The following is a 5,315-nucleotide window of genomic DNA, read 5'->3' as shown; positions in this document are numbered from 1 at the left end:
TTGCCCTGCTACAGTCTGTAATGAATGCCGCCGTCAGACTGACTTTCCTGTCTAGTCGGTTCTCTCACACCTTACCCCTCTGTTAGTCCTTACATTGGCTTCCTGTATCCTATAGGAGTCAATTCAAAGCGCTAACCCATACCTTTAAAGGATTGACCAATTCTAGCCCCTCTTATATCTCGTCACAGATCCATCGGTATGCCCCTTCTCGGTCTCTCCGCTCTGCCCGTGACCTTCTCCTGTCCGCTGCTCGCACCCGTACGGCCACCTCGCGTTTGCAGGACTTCTCGGGGGCGGCTCCCTTCCTATGGAATAGCCTGCCTACCGCCATCAGACTCTCCCCTAGTCTTCAATCATTTAAGAAGTGCCTTAAAACCCATCTCTCTAGGAAAGCTTATGGCCTCCCAGACTAACCTCTACCTTACATACCTGTATCTTGCTCTCTCTCTTATAGGGCAGCACTCTACTCTCTTCTCCAGCTTTGCTTCACTCCCACCTTATTTGATTGCTATTTCCTGTCCTAATGTGTTTTATACCCCACCTCCTATAGAATGTAAGCTCGTTTGAGCAGGGTCCTCTTCAACCTATCGTTCCTGTAAGTTTTCTTGTAATTGTCCTATTTATAGTTAAATCCCCCTCTAATAATATTCTAAAGCACTATGGAATCTGTTGGCTCTATATAAATGGCAATAATAATGTCACAAAATTATTTTTGGGCTTAAGTTCTGGGTGTTTTCCAACCCTTGCAATGGCCCTGGTTAATTTAACAGAGCGAAATGTGACTCGGTTGCAAGACTGTTGGCGCCCTCCAGTGGTGACCGTGTTCCTGACAGCCACAGGTATTTTTAGCCCTGCAATTCGACATTACCATGTCTATAAAACTGCAATGTTTTACATCATAGAAGCAAATCATCCGGGCCACTGTACTACAGGTGCTTTGGACAATTGTATCTCCACTGAGCAAAACAAACCAGGAAGTAACAGGACCAGGTGTCTGATTGACAGCCGGGGGGGGGGGGGGGGGGGGGGGGGGGGGGACGTGACAAGTTTAATTTATTAAAGTAGCAATTTCTATTGAAATCTGTACATTTTGTAAAATAAAGAGGACACTCTCTTCATTCACACATAAAGCAATCGTCCGTCAAATCACCAGGAACCAAGGTCTGTTCCCAAGGGCCAAGTTAGGAAAATCGAGACGAGATTTAAGGGTCCCTGCTAATACTTGGTTACTGAAGCCCCCAAATGATAATGTGCGCCTGCAAAGAGTAAATGAATTCCACATACTGCTGGGCAGCACTTTAGAACATAGCCACAGAGTGCAGAATTCTAATTATTCCTAAAAAAATACAGCAATCTAGCCATGAAAACTAGAGTAAAATAAAGTATACATTCCTTGCATTCTTAGGAGGAAATTCTTTTTTTTAAAGCTGGCCCTGCAATTTCTGTAAGGGCTGTTTTGTTCTGCATCGTGTGCTGTTTGAAGCTGATTGTGTCACATCGAGATGCTATCAGAGCTTTGTCTCTGTGTAACGTTTGATTCATTCATTTAACTCTAGACTCCTGCATTATGCGCGTTATGCACTCGGCGTGCAGAGCTATACAGCGCGTTATGCACTCGGCGTGCAGAGCTATACAGCGCGTTATGCACTCGGCGTGCAGAGCTATACAGCGCGTTATGCACTCGGCGTGCAGAGCTATACAGCGCGTTATGCACTCGGCGTGCAGAGCTATACAACGCGTTATGCACTCGGCGTGCAGAGCTATACAGCGCGTTATGCACTCGGCGTGCAGAGCTATACAGCGCGTTATGCACTCGGCGTGCAGAGCTATACAGCGCGTTATGCACTCGGCGTGCAGAGCTATACAGCGCGTTATGCACTCGGCGTGCAGAGCTATACAGCGCGTTATGCACTCGGCGTGCAGAGCTATACAGCGCGTTATGCACTCGGCGTGCAGAGCTATACAGCGCGTTATGCACTCGGCGTGCAGAGCTATACAGCGCGTTACGCACTCGGCGTGCAGAGCTATACAGCGCGTTACGCACTCGGCGTGCAGAGCTATACAGCGCGTTACGCACTCGGTGTGCAGAGCTATACAGCGCGTTACGCACTCGGCGTGCAGAGCTATACAGCGCGTTACGCACTCGGCGTGCAGCAGGTCTATACAGCGCGTTACGCACTCGGCGTGCAGCAGGTCTATACAGCGCGTTACGCACTCGGCGTGCAGCAGGTCTATACAGCGCGTTACGCACTCGGCGTGCAGCAGGTCTATACAGCGCGTTACGCACTCGGCGTGCAGCAGGTCTATACAGCGCGTTACGCACTCGGCGTGCAGCAGGTCTATACAGCGCGTTACGCACTCGGCGTGCAGCAGGTCTATACAGCGCGTTATGCACTCGGCGTGCAGCAGGTCTATACAGCGCGTTACGCACTCGGCGTGCAGCAGGTCTATACATGGCGTTACGCACTCGGCGTGCAGCAGGTCTATACAGCGCGTTATGCACTCGGCGTGCAGCAGGTCTATACAGCGCGTTACGCACTCGGCGTGCAGCAGGTCTATACATGGCGTTACGCACTCGGCGTGCAGCAGGTCTATACATGGCGTTACGCACTCGGCGTGCAGCAGGTCTATACATGGCGTTACGCACTCGGCGTGCAGCAGGTCTATACAGCGCGTTACGCACTCGGCGTGCAGCAGGTCTATACAGCGCGTTACGCACTCGGCGTGCAGCAGGTCTATACAGCGCGTTACGCACTCGGCGTGCAGCAGGTCTATACAGCGCGTTACGCACTCGGCGTGCAGCAGGTCTATACAGCGCGTTACGCACCCGGCGTGCAGCAGGTCTATACAGCGCGTTACGCACCCGGCGTGCAGCAGGTCTATACAGCGCGTTACGCACCCGGCGTGCAGCAGGTCTATACAGCGCGTTACGCACCCGGCGTGCAGCAGGTCTATACAGCGCGTTACGCACCCGGCATGCAGCAGGTCTATACAGCGCGTTACGCACCCGGCGTGCAGCAGGTCTATACAGCGCGTTACGCACCCGGCGTGCAGCAGGTCTATACAGCGCGTTACGCACCCGGCGTGCAGCAGGTCTATACAGCGCGTTACGCACCCGGCGTGCAGCAGGTCTATACAGCGCGTTACGCACCCGGCGTGCAGCAGGTCTATACAGCGCGTTACGCACCCGGCGTGCAGCAGGTCTATACAGCGCGTTACGCACCCGGCGTGCAGCAGGTCTATACAGCGCGTTACGCACCCGGCGTGCAGCAGGTCTATACAGCGCGTTACGCACCCGGCGTGCAGCAGGTCTATACAGCGCGTTACGCACCCGGCGTGCAGCAGGTCTATACACCGCGTTACGCACCCAGCGTGCAGGTTAGATGGCGTAGTGTATATGTGTGTAAGGAGCAACCGAAGACTTCTCAATATAATCAGGATTATTTACTAACGGGTTTTCTGTTTATACTGTTCTTTAATTATCCTATTGTGCTCTTCTCAGTTCCAAATAATATGCAGAAATCATGTACCTGGAATCCAGCATTGTGCCATGCTGATGGCATTCGTTGTGCCATATAACAGAATCAATAGCTGACTGAAGGCCAGCCAAATCCCTAGTGGAAACCTGCCCCAGGTGAGGCTCGGGAGTCTCAGAGAGACGTTTATTCTGACCGCTTGCGGCCTGGTTACCCAGGAAATGGAGTGTTTCTTACATTTATCTAAATGAGATTTCACACGTGATTGGGTTTGCTGTAGTTGGCGAAAAACTAAGGTGTCTGGGTTTGCAGTTAGTGGAATCCCCAAATACAAGACTGAAGTGTGCGCAAATCTAATGTGCTATCCGGATATTATCGGCTGTGTCGGCCAGTGACCTATTAAGAGACATCACTGGGATTTGCCCAGATTTATTTTGAGTCCAATAATTTAAACTGGGGCCTGTCCTGCATTTCCAAGGGGAGCAGTCTGTCCTTGGTATAAGCTGAGATTTTGTAAGATTGTGAAGCCCCCGTCTCCGGACACTGTCTAATCAAACTGAGCAATGGCTCCAAAGCGAGAGAGCTGACCGCTGCATTATCCGTTTAGCGAAAATCTGAAATTCACATTAAAATCCTGACAATTCACACTGTGAATAAACCAGATGATTCCGTTTTAGTAACTTAGATTGCTCTTCTAACACCGTAATCTCTAGGCTAACTGTGGCCCTTGCCTCTCACACCGTTATTTACTCAAGTGAGAATTTAACGTGAATTGCAAATTTAAAGTGGCAATGTCATTCCCCCCTGAAAAAAAAAATGAGTATTTCAAAAGGATTGAATGTTTATGGAATACTCAATATGATTGTGTAGGAATTTCACTGAAATTCCAACCCAGTCAAGAGCTGTACAGACAAAGTAGGAATTACTTTTTCTCTGTATTTCTCCTTCCGCCTGACTTTCTTAGATTTAGGTCGGAGTCTAGGTGTCAATCCTGCCCAACCGTCATCCGTGCCGGCTGCAGTGAATTGGCTGTGTCACGGTTCCAGAACCAGACACACGGACAGATCACGAGAGGGACAATTGCAATACCGGTCCTTAGAGTGGCTGGGCTACGCAAAAGGAGAAAGGTCAGTGTACAAGCCAAAGTCAAAGGAGTATTGCGAGACGGAATAACGATACGACAAGCTGAGGTAAAGGATCAGAGAAGACAGAGTAAACTAGAGACAAAGCCAAAATTCGGTAACCAACGATCAGACAGAGTAAATGCGCTATTGGGCTATCAGAAGACCACAACAAGGCACGGAGGAGGTCAGTTTAAATATGCTTAGGGTTATTCTGATTGGCTAGTTTCCAATTAGAGTTCATAATAACACGTGGAAGGTATTTGAACCTTCTACATTGATCCCTACCGTCATCGATGTGCGCCGAGTCAGGTGACTGACTCGGGCGCATATTTATGCAGAGTGCACGCGAGCGTGCAACGGTAGAAATAATGCCGGCGGTTACTGAGACAGCCGCAAGCGGCGAGCAGGCACTAGAGGCTGCCGCCGCTCGCAGCGTGCGTGTAGGGGGCCTGACATAAGGAGTGTTTGGCGGGATCACCCATAGACCTCAATGCTATACTGTTGTGAATGCACGAGAGTACACAGTGCAGTTGGCGCCAAGAAGGACCATACCAGACCAAGATGGGATTCTAGTTGCCTTCTTACAGAATAGCTCTGCTGCCCATAGTGGACGTCCTGCAGTATTACTCTCTACAAACTTTGGATCGTTAGTCTGTCTATATAAAGGTTTGTTTGTGCTGTAATTTGGTTTCAGAAATGGCTTTTGAACAAAATA

This window comes from Pelobates fuscus, chromosome 12 (genome assembly GCF_036172605.1).
Source record: "Pelobates fuscus isolate aPelFus1 chromosome 12, aPelFus1.pri, whole genome shotgun sequence".
Taxonomy (NCBI): Eukaryota; Metazoa; Chordata; class Amphibia; order Anura; family Pelobatidae; genus Pelobates; species Pelobates fuscus.
This window is presented reverse-complemented; position numbering follows the sequence as displayed.